This window comes from Cyanistes caeruleus, chromosome 7 (genome assembly GCF_971803275.1).
Source record: "Cyanistes caeruleus chromosome 7, bCyaCae1.hap1.1, whole genome shotgun sequence".
Classification (NCBI taxonomy): Eukaryota; Metazoa; Chordata; class Aves; order Passeriformes; family Paridae; genus Cyanistes; species Cyanistes caeruleus.
The window spans coordinates 18,165,193-18,177,787 of NC_141707.1; positions in this window are offsets into that span (position 1 = coordinate 18,165,193).

A 12,595-nucleotide genomic window follows, 5' to 3' on the forward strand; every position below is an offset into this window, starting at 1 on the left:
CTCTGTATATGCTTAAAGTTTGATAGCATTGTACCTGTTCCTTTGCACTGCAAAGTCAGAAATAAAATTAATTATGTCCACCTTTGAAAACATTAAAAACCAAATTATAATTCTGTTAATACATCAAGAAGAAAGAGATATTCTTTCACAAGCTGCAAACTTTGAAATTTTGACCCCAGCCCTAGCAGGTTTCTCAAGATGCAAGCATAACACAGGATTTTTTGAGAGAGAAATTTTGATTATCCTTGACTGCAAGTCTACATTATGTTCTTATTTTGACATAAATGGGTACTGCAGGAGTTCTTTCATGAAATAATACAGCATTTCTCTCAAGAAATGAGATGAAAATCTGGGCCAGTCTGTCAAAATAACAGTTATTTGAGCACTCAGCATGTCATAGTTATAACTTGATTTCTCAGTCAGAGCTGCTACTACAGTTATGTTCTGAGTAGTGGAAAATATTCTTGCATCTCACAAGCTGGCTCAACAAATTACTGCCAAATGCCAACTCTGCTGTCCTTTGATCAAAATAAGTGAAAATGGTCTGTGACCCGAAGTGATCCATTCATATTTCCTCCCTGCCTATGTCCCAGTCCTCTCTGGTGAGCTGGAGCTTTGGCACTTCCTAGAGCTGCCCTGCCCTCTGCACCATTGCTTCTAGCTGGCTTGGCTGCTCTGCCCCTCTGGCTGGCAGCAGACCTTTCCCACAGCTTCCCAGTCTTGGTGTTATCGATGCCTCTTTGATGCAAGGTGGGAGACGTGGCAGCAAACAGCCTCAACATTAGCAGTTCAGCAGAGCAGTGGGGGAATGGAGCATCATCGCCATTTGATTTTATCAAACTATCTTGATAGATCATGAATGCACAGGAGGGTTCCCTGGCCTGAATGCAGGTTGGAAGGGAAGAGGGGAATCCCACTGAGGCAGGTATTTTCTGTTCTCTAACCTGCTGTTCTAACGAGGAGTGCAAATGTTGCTATCAGTGCTGCATGTGCTGATGCTTTCTGCTGCAGAGATCACTCTAGAAGCACTTCACAATCATGTTTGGGGATCATTCACCATTTCATAGATATTCTACAAACAGCTTTTTCTCCAGCAAAACTATCACCTGCACCTGCTCCAGTGCACAGAGGCTCACCAGTACCCTTCCAGTTCGACACAGTCAAGCTCAGCAGGTGCCACGGGCCACAGTGTCCAACCTGTGGTTCAGAACCCCTCTGGAGTCATACACTGGTCACACAGCTCAGGTGCTGTGACCATAACATGTGGTGGTCACATAGCTCAGGTGCTGTGACAATAACATGTGGTGGTCACACAGCTCAGGTGCTGTGACCATAACATGTGGTGGTCACACAGCTCAGGTGCTGTGACCATAACATGTGGTGGTCACACAGCTCAGGTGCTGTGACAATAACATGTGGTGGTCACACAGCTCAGGTGCTGTGACCATAACATGTGGCTTGTGGAAAGGCTCTGCTCTCCCAGGAGCAGCACAGTCTCCTGTGCAATTCAGAGCCAGAGGAGCCATGGCAGAGGACGAGGCTGGAGGGGCTTCTGAAGCGGGTCCAGGCATTGCCATCTCTCAGTGGTATTGGATCCCCAGGAAACCACTGTCACAGCTCACCTGCAAGCAGCCCTCACAGCCTTCTTCCCTTCACTTTTCCAGCACATGGTGTGTTGCATGACAATGTGATTTTGGAAGTTGATTTTTGATCAGAAAACTTGGTCTCTCCTGCCTATGTTTGAAAAAATAATGGTTTTGTTGGAAAAGGAATTATATTATTTGCCACTGTGCTTAAGGTTAGTGCTTTGCTGGTTCAGACTTGCTTCCTTAGGGGAGGTTTTGATGCAAGTTAGCTTTAGAAAACTAAAAATTACTGTACTTTTTACACTACTATTAAATGCTGGAGGCTTACTTAGCACTGAAGAATGGTTGTTATTAACACAATTCTGGATATGCTATAAATAATGGCTATGGGAATTGGTTTCAAACTGATGCTTGAAATTTTTATTTGAAAACTTGTTATGTTATTAAAGAATATTTTTATGAATTTCTAAGTCTTTGTATATTAACCCCATCAGCCCAATCAACTAAAGCAAAATATTTCCAAACTAAGAAAATTTAGGTCTTAATCTCTACTAGTTACGCTTTTTCTCTTTCTTTCAAGGATATGAAATTTTATTAAATCTCACACAATATTGAAACATTGATGTTGAAATGAAAAAAGTTAAGAAATTTACTCATCGAATTTCAAAAAGCCATGTTTTTTCATCCTTTCTTTTCTAGGGCATGTGTTTATCACAAACAGATTATTTAGATACATACTAAATAAAGTATAAGTAGAAAATACTTTCTATGCAGTTAAAATAGTGTTATAGCAACCTTAATACTGCTATTTTGTTAATCTCTTTGGTATTTAGATTTGATTTAATGTTAAGGGTTTTTTTCATTTCATTGGAAAATCCAGAGTTTTGCAAGGAGGCAATTCCTGAATGTGTGAGTATGCATGTGTGTTTCAGGCTGTCAAGTGTCCCTGAAATGTTCCTAAACAATTTTGCTGATCCTGCACTGTATCTTCCTAATTGGAAGAAGGTCTCTCTAGAAAAAAAAAAGAATTTTTTTTTTTTCTCATTCCATACCTACTGATCAGAGTTTATTTCCTCTAAAACACTACTTCAGATCTTCCTTTAAGAAAAACATGGTATGTGAGCTCTCCTGTGTGACACTGCTGAGAGGCTGAGCATGTAGACATGCTTATTTGAAAACAAGGAGAGCTGGTGAGAAGGTCTTTGTGTGACAGCTGAAATCCTGGAGTTATTAATCTGTTTTAAAGGATAGTTTTGGTCCATGTATGGTATTTTGTGTCAGACCCCACATCTCAAGCAGTAATACCTCAGTTATGTCTACATGGACAAATGCTGAAGTATTCAGACTCTTTGGAGGGTGGGTGCCACTACCTTGCTTCAGGACTAAGGGATGGAAAATGATTGCAGGTTAAACTAATTAATACAATACTGTCCCATGAATATTTATTGGCTCTTGAGACATAGAAGATATATATCAATAAACCTGGAGCAATGTATACTATTAGTTAAAGAGCAAATTCTACTCCATGTTTTTCCTGCCCAAGAGATCCAGGTCTATTTTATTACCTGGAAATGAGGTGCCTCAAAAGACAAAGAGTGGACTGAAAGGTCTGAATGTTCACGAATTTCATTTATAACTTCAAAATCCATTTTGTATCTGTCTGGTATATATATATATATATATGAGAAAATATTTGATTTAATTTTATTTTCAACATTTTTATTATTTCTGAAATGCAGCTAAGTACAAAAGTGGTCTTGTGATCCTTAGCTGATAAAGAAAAAGCTGCTTCTGAGTCTGTAAAACTGGCATTCAGAATTCAAGCTTTGCTTGATTGTCTTTTTCCCCTTTCAGGTGCATCTAATATGTCTTAAACTGTGTCACTAGGGGTTTTTGTAAAGCTGAGGATAATTAAGAGGCACATAAAACTGTGATATTGGTGTAAACCTCAGAAACCTGAAGGGTAGCAAATGGCTCATCAGCTGCATTGTCAGGAATGGCAATTTTCAGAGGATTGTGAATCAGTTTAAGACATGGATGGGTAAGATGTTTTTCAAGACAAATAATAGGGTTTAAAAGCTAACACACTAAAAGACCTAACCTGCATATCAATGCTTTCATTGCTGAAGAGATTACTGCACTTTTTTTAGTCTCAAGTTGAAACAGTCACCTGAGTGTAAAAGGGGACACACACACACACAAAACCCACCAAAAATACACACCAAAAAAACAAAACAAACAAATAAAAATTACAACAGACAAAAAAATACCACATAAAAAAATCCTGAAAACAAAGTTGAAATAAAAAAATAAATAGTTAAGGTTCACTGTTATAATTGAGTGAGGCATAAGGAAGAAATGCTGGAAATACAGGAGAAAAAAACTCACTGTTTTTCCTTGACAATATACCTTTTATATAAACTAAAACTATCTCAGTTCTTTATTGAGTGTTTTCTAAAGTGCTTCTCTGAAGCTATAACAAATTCTAATAAATTCTAGTATAACCTAAGGACTGCAGAGTCTACTGTAAAAAGAGTAAATTTCTGTTACTAATTCCATCCTCAGATCAGGTTGTTCAAAGCCCCAGGTCAAATAGGCTTTGAGAAACCTGATCCTGGTGAAAGATACCCCAATGTGTGGCAGGGGGATTGGAGAACATGTTTAAAGGTTTCTTGTAACCCAGACCATTCTGTGATTCTACTCTCAATACTGCTTTATTGATTCTGCTGGAGGTATTTGAATCACTGTTCTGTGAATATGTGAAAACCTGGATTGCAGACAGGTAAATGTACAAGATCTCTTTACCACTTTCCCTTGCACAAGGTCAAATATTCATCAGTACCTGAATAGAGACTGTGACAATTCCAAATTCCAGCTTTTCAAAGCACTGGGAAATATTTTATTTAACACAACCACTACATTGATTATTAAATGGAATAAATTTGTATCATGTGTGGACATAAACACAAAATAGGCTGAAACTGAGTTCTTTCATTTTGTGCTTTTTTTAAGCAGTGTTCACCTCAGCTGGTGGATAGTAGGACATAAAACAAACCCCCATAGCCCAACAGTCCCCTGAACCATGGGCATAGTGTTGGCTTCTGTTATGTTCTGTGCAAACCCACTGTCCTCAGACGAGAAGAGGAACAGTTTTGTCAATCAATCTTTCCATAACTGGGTGCACTGGTCACAGTGTTGGTGGCAGACACGGAGGGGGTTTGGATGAAGGATGTAAAAGGTCTACTCTTCCTTTCTTTCTCATCCATTTTCTGTTTAATATATATATGTGTATTTTAAAACCTCTGGGTTCTGTATCTGGAAAAGCTTGTTCCTCATTTCAGTGGCTTTGGAGGAAGCCTTGGGGGTTTGGATTGGCAGCAGCCTTGTTGGTGCAGTAGCAAGCACTGGTCACTCTTGTGAGGGACACAGCTTTAATTAGCCAAAAACCGTCTTGGTTGCATGTTCAGTAGGCAGAGCAAATTTCTGTGTTCCTAGGAATCAAACCTTATGACTGTGGCTGTCTGAATATATAAAAGAAGACATTTGGCAATTTTAGTGGAATCATAAACTATGTATATTACATTGATAACACTAATTGTTACTTGAGGGATTTATTAGCCAAAGTAGTTACTTTTCTTGAGTATCCAGGATTCAAAACTCACTGACAATTTCTTCTTGCACATAAACCTCAGGGGTTATGAAATCTTATTAATTGGGAAAGTTTAAGACACAGTTAATCCATGAACATAACGAAGATGTTTCTAGTAATACACTCTTGGGATACAGATCTGTGCATTTCAACGAGCTGAAAACTTTCTCCAGCAATTTCTGTTCTGTGAGCAATTACTATTTAATTCATGCCACTGAGCTTCCTCAATCAACAAATACAAGTGCTATGAGATCATGGGGCAAATGAGTATATTAAAGATCAAGAGAAGATGGAAAATTTTCGAATTACTCTGAATTTGAGAGAGACAGACAGTGGGAAAGCTGTTCCATGTATCAGGACTTACGACATGCATCATTTTTCTAACAGCTTAATGATTTAGCTAGATCATTAAGATTTCCAGCATTCAAGTGAGCAGCCATCAGTGTGCAGGTGTGATATTCTGATGTTTTGCAGTACAAACTGTAATTCCCAGGTACAGCAATGCTGGCAGCCTTATTGTCATTTAAATGCAGTCGTGGGCTCCTCTCCCTTTGCGACCAATGGGGCCCACAAGGTCCCGGGGAGAGGCTGCGTGTCTCAGCAGGGCTGCTGCTGGCATCCTTCACACTGGGATTATTTTAGAGTGACTGCAATGAATGTGTTATTTACCATTTGTTAACACATGGGGATTTGTAACTCTGACAACTGAGAAAAATACACTCATTTATATGATGATTACTCTTGTTTTCTCCAATGGAATCTGAAAACACACTCTCTTATCTTTACATTCTCTCTCATGCCTGTATGGTCCAAAAACTGGCAACAATTGCAGTGATAATTGTATGATGCTTTCTTTGGCAGCAAGGAAAACATTTCACTAGTATTTTCTATTACAGTAAATTCCAGATGTGAAAATAATGATAATAAATATTCTTTTAGCAACATAGAAAAAAGCAGAATAGTAGCAAAATAAGCTTTCTTTTTTTATAACTTTGATCAGAAAAATTATTTCACACCTGTTTCTAGCTTGAGTGGGTAGGTTAAATTATTGCAATTAAAACCCATTGGGAAACTAAGAGTATAATATAGTGGTATAGTACATCGAGCTACTCTAGAGAGCTGGTGCAGTGTCAGGCAACTAAAAGTGAGTCTTTATGTCCCAGAATTCAAGGTTCATGATTAACAATAATAAATGTCTGATAACAATTAATTTTTATTGGAGTTGTCACAACAGAGAGGATGCAAATAATTTAAGAAATTAAAATTAAATTATAAAAACAGAACTGATATGTAAATCAATATTGCATATCTGATTTTATATTTCAGTCATTGTGTTTCAGATCCCCAGGAGCTACTTTGTAGTGAGGTCATTCATAAAACTTTTTTTAATAGGTCTTTGAATTATTTCCTTGGTTTATTTAGTTAGGTGTGGATCTGGTGATTCCTGTATATGCCTTCACCCTCCTGAGGCCTGGCCTCAGGAAAAGGGGAAGATCCAGCCCTGACCCACATGGAAAGAGTGGCCACAGGCCAGTGTTGGGGATGTGGGAGGCCATGTACCTACCACAATAGACAGGCAATAATTGCAAAACTGAGGATTTCCATCCCAGTAGCCCTACCACAGGTTTGCTCCTAGACTTTAGTGTGTCTTTTTGAGGGAACAATCTGTAGTGTTCTTGCAAGATGGGCTGGGGCACTTAACAGAACACAATACAGTGTTGCTACTGAATATCTGCATGGAGTTGAAAGTGCCACTTTTGAGCTGCTAATCACTAAATGGCTTGGGCTAAGATTTCACTATGAAAGCTTTCCTTTCTACATGGTAGCATAACAATTATGTTCACTGTAGATTTTTAAGATAGTTCCTCTGATAACAAGGGATAAAAAAGGCTTAATGTGAGTCCCATGGTAGAGTTTGCTTTATTTTCCTTTGGTCCATGAGAGCTTTAATTTGCTGACTCTTATCTCATGCTGAAAGATTCCTCTTTTCTGTGGACTCTGGGGATAGGGGAGGATGACAGTTCTGAGGGAGTCGCCTGCAGGCATCATTTCTCAGAAGTTCCTGTGGTTGCAGTTTCACCTGTTGTTTCAATGCCTAGCACCAGGAGTTAAAAGAAACCCATTCCTCTTTGAAGGTGAAAGAAGTCTTGTCTCATGCTTCTTGCAGGTTTTTATTTTGCTTCTGTCTTCAATATGCAGAACAGAAACCTCTTTGCATGCTGGAGTCCCCTGGCACAATTTTGTGCCTGGCAAAGTCTTGCAGGCTTTCTGTTTGATGAATTCCACTGTAAAATCATGAGTCTCTGCAGCCCTCAGGATGGCTGCTCTGTCATGCTGGCAGGATTGTCTTCTGCTGCGGCCTCCATGGGTTTCACTAGTTCTGCTGATTGTCAGACACTTTCAAGATATGCCCTTGGTGCTTTGTTGAGAGGCATCTGCACATCAGCTGAATCAGCTTGAAGTCATTAAGCCAGAGAAAGACATCCTTGATCCTTCCCCAATAAGTCTCCAGCCCCCAGCAGCCAGCTTCTCTTTTTGACTGGTGTTCAACTTCTTGGGTTATTTGTATTAGCCCCTGATCACAGATTTTTTTGGCTTGTAGAAAGTTAATTTTGTTTGTGAAAGTAGAAGAAAACTATGGCTTAGTTCTGCCCCTTTTTTGCCTGTGAGTGGTTGGCCCTTTGTGTGCAAGGCTTCTCAGGGAAGGTGTGACTCTGGCTGTTCTAAAAAGGCTTTAGGGGCCTTTACTGGCCAGAAGAAGATTCACTCCTTCCCCAGCTTCTCATCTCACAAGATGGAAGAGCTTTCAGCTATCTCCTGTGACATCAGTCACATTTCTTCTTTCTTAACATTTTTAGGGCTTTCTTTCCATTAAAAGTTTTATTCTTGACTCCATGTGGTCCCTTTCCAGGGTTTTGACTTGCTCACATTCAGTATTTGTACTGGATTTCACATTTCCAAAGTGCCTTGAAGCAAATGAACTCACCACATAGATTTTACTGACATTTTTCACAATTGTTAGTGACAGACCTGGGAGTGTGGTATAAGAATTCAGTCTGATGTGTTGATGTTGCTCTTTAAGATAAGCACAAGCATCATAAACTACTGCAGCTGTTTTGGAGGCATTGATGAAAAAAAAAAGAAGCCTTTACTCTGGTCCTATTAGAGGTGTTTCAAAAGTTATTCGATGCTGCCAGTCCTCTGTTCCCAAGAAGAGATTTCCAGCAGTGCAATATGTGGCTTTTCCTTCATTTTCTGTGTATAAAACCCATCTAGTTTTTTTGCTTTCCCTATATACCTGTACCAAACTCCTGTATTGACCAAGGGTGAGTGTCTCACACTGAACTTCACATAATAATTTCAGGAGGTTGGCTGTGTCTTTTCCTTATTATGGCTTGGACTTCCTGGTGGTTTAAAGCAATGATTGTTGTTGTTAGTATTAAATTCATCAGGAACTAAATCTACAGGTGCAATCATCCCTTTGACCATGTCTCATTAAGAAATTATACCATATTTGGTCTTAAGATATCTGGTATTAGACATTGTCATCAGACACCATTCCAGTGCATGGCTCCCTTTACCCTGACAGTGGTTTTCTCAAGACTACCCTGAATAATTCATTTTTCTGATTACTTCTGGAGGAACCATAAGCATCAGACCTGATCTTTTCATTCTTGTTTGCAGCTAGCTCTGATGGCTATCACCCTGCCCCTCTCCACTCTTCTCTGGAACCCCAACAGCTGTTTGGCCACTGTGTTGTTTTGCAGAGTTCAGACAGTTGACTGTGACTAATTTTTCAGCTACTGTACTATCACATTACATCATTAAATGTCTACCAATTATTTTTTTAAGCAATTTTCTGTGGGTATAATATTAGAAGAGGAGAAAGGAGTCATTCTCTTCAAATCACTGCTAACCACCTGTGAAGGGAAAATTCACCAATGCACTTGGAGTTAAGGGTAAATCTGGGACTTTGTGAAGTAACACCTGCTTCTTTCCAATGCAGAGGGGGTCAGCAGCTCAGGTAACCCTGGCACAGAAAGTTGTTCTTTGTACAGTTGTTTTTTGGTCTTCTTTTAGACAACATAACAACATTTGTGCAAGGTAGAGTCTGAAAGCAGGCACTGAAACCATAAATAGGATCTTTGCAGCAGTGTTCAGTGGGTGGGTAATGTAAGCAGAAGACAACAAGCACAGCTGATGAGGTTTGTTTGCTTCATATGGCCGTGTTTCTGTGGGGCTGGGAAGCACAACTGCTTATGCTCTGTAGCTGTTTATGTGCCCTCACCTTGTCATGTGAGTTTGACTTCATGCACACTGATTTTTCTGATAAGAAGTCCTGACATTTTTGCACTTTGTTTGTTACAACCGCCACATCTTTGTTTCATTGTGCTTGGCAGCTTTCACAAATACATTTAGCCATCTGTGGTTGTAGACCAAATACATGCCTTTTCTTCACGTGTTATTGTCAACATTGCTGTGACTAATCTTTAGCACTGGTTCCTGCAGCATTCTAAATAAACAAATGAGAGTAGTTGTAGCTTGCAGCTATCAAAATTCTTTCATGGTTTGTTTAATAAGAAGTGATATGTTTTTACAGATTTGAAGAATGGAAAGAAGAGTACTGGAAAACCCCTGTTAGACTAATAGGTTGTGCAGATCTCCACTGTGATCTGTTGCAAAATTAACACAGGCAGTTGATAATGGCTTTCATTGCCATGGCAGAACAAGAGATACATCTTTAATAAACTGTTTGTTAAATGATGTAGTCTAAACCTACACTTATGTTAATCCATTGTGCTCAGGGAAAATCACTCAGTTTGGTTGAAAGAATGTTCTGGGTCTGGGAAAATGGAACCGATTTGGAAATTGTTTTAGTTAATGATGTTTGTTGATTCAGCTTGGGCATCATTACAGGCGAATTCCTCCTAATTGGCATTCATTTAGAGAAGAGTTCAGAAAGTGTTTTAATCTGATGAGGTACTTTTGGCCTTATTTCTATATTTAAAATCTTTACCTATTTTGGAGTCTAATATATTTCTTAAAAATACACAGACCCAGGTATTTACTTACAGACACAAATATGGAACAGAATATATGGAATATACATATCAAGATAAAAATACTATAATATTTAAGTCATTCTCTGCTTTAAAACATCACATGACCAAAATTTTTTGTTCTCATTGAAGTGACTTCAAGTCCAAAAATTAGGAGAATGCTATGAAATAATGTTTTTGTTACCTTTCAAAGAATATACGTATTCATGTTTAAGAGGACCATTATTGAAAATTATTAATATTTAAATAGACTTTTTTTTTAAAAAAAAGAAGTTAGCTTAGAATAATCTGTTTTAGAATATGAATTTTCCCCATTTATACTTAAATGAGCCAGAAATGTGAATCCCTGAAATGTGCAATCACTTCCAAACAGAGCTTCCTAACAACCTTTCCTGCCCGTGTAATCCACCCAAGCTACACTCGGTTTTAATGTTCATTCTTTATAATAAAAATATATTCAATTCTTTTTTTTTTAACAAGTTGCTCAGACAAGGTGAATACACTGATCCAGAGACAAAACACCAGTGTAAAGTGAGAAATAAGATCAAGGCAGGACAATCAAACCAGTAGCTTTGTAGAGTGACTACATTTGTACAAAGCCCCTGACTTCCAAGGTCAGAATGACCTAAAGTGAACTACCTTTTTTAACAATTTACATCAAAAGCAAGGAAGACAGCATGAAGAGGTGTTTTCTGGGGATGTCTCATATAGCCACCATATGTCACAGTCACAGCAGTGCCAGGGAAAGACAGAGACATTGCTTTAGGCCACAGGAGAGACGGGGCTTTCCTGGCATGCAAAAAAAAGGGATCGTGTGAAAATCTACATATGTTTTGTAGCCCAAAAATAAATAATACTGTGGAACTTTTAAAATACAGATTGCACGCTTTTCCAACAGTGAAATATGACCTGCAGACTCTACATGACAGTGGGTGCAATTTGGTTTCCATCAAAGTGAATAGCAGGCATATCTAATGGCCTCAAACATGGTTTGGATGTAAGAGGCTTGTATCTTGGCTGTTTCTGAATTAGGTTTGTATGTATTGGCTGACATTTAGGAACTGATGTCCAACAGGCTGTCAGCTCTGGAGCCTGCTCTCTGCATGGCAGCTGAAACAGAAGCAGAGTTTCATCCCAGTAGCCCATACCAAGGGGTGCTGAACACTGGTGCCTGCTGCCAACACACTTGACACCACATAAAATGGTAAGATGGAGCTGTGGGTCAATTACAGTGTCAGAGCTAATGGTGTCTACTGGGAAAGAAGCTTTTTGAGGAACACAGGGCAAATAATTTAAGTACTTCTTCCTTTTGCGTTGTCATCTTATTTTAAGAATCCAGTGGTTGCACACACCAGCAGTAGGAAATGTTAAATGCTGACTCAGTGCTACAGGACTGTAGGATTTACCTGATTTGAATTAAACCCAGCCTATGATGCACACCTGGTTATATACCTAACATACTGAACCACTAGAGTATATTCAGTATAGGTAAGCTACATTTCCAGCCATCCAGAAACAAAGCTGAAAAAGTTTCTCATTACATAGGCACACCAGGTGCTTCATTAATCATTCTGGCCAGCTCTTAAGGAGAGAAGCTGAGAAGCACTGGCTCTACCTTATGAAATCTAAGCTGGACCAAGGAGAGCTGCTCTCAGTGCAATCCTTGGGGGATCTTGTGCCAGAGAGCATCTTCAAATTGTGAGAGGGAATTGCAGGAATAAGATGTACCCTGAAAAATTTTCTTCTAAATTCTTAGCAACTTTGCCAGCACTCACTCAAATAATCTGGTTGTATTTAGGTGCACAATCTTTCTTTTGGACTGTTTTAAGGGATATGAGAAGCTTTTTTTTGGAGTTGGCCTCCATGGGGTGTTTAACTGCCAAAAGCTAAAGGCTGTATTTGCAAGTGGATTTCTGAAGGCACATATACTTTGAAATAGATTTGGAATTGTAATTTGATGGCCTGATAATTTTGATGCTTTTTATGGTTAATATCTGGACTAAACTTAATTTTGCATTTTGGGTTCTAAATACTAAGAGTCTGCTTTAAAGAACAACGCCTACTGTTTTCAGTCTTTCACATTTGCTCAGCTTCCTAAAATTTGACCTCTTTCATTTGGAAGCCTGTCACTTGGCTCTCAACTTTTCAGTGTCAGTCTGCATTTCATTACCATATTAAAAAAAATTGTTTCATCAGGTCTTCCACTGAGATCTAATGCTCTTTCACTAAAATCATAGGCAGATTTTGAACTACTATTTTAAATCTAGGCATGCTTATAGCTGCTGTCTACTTTTCATCTG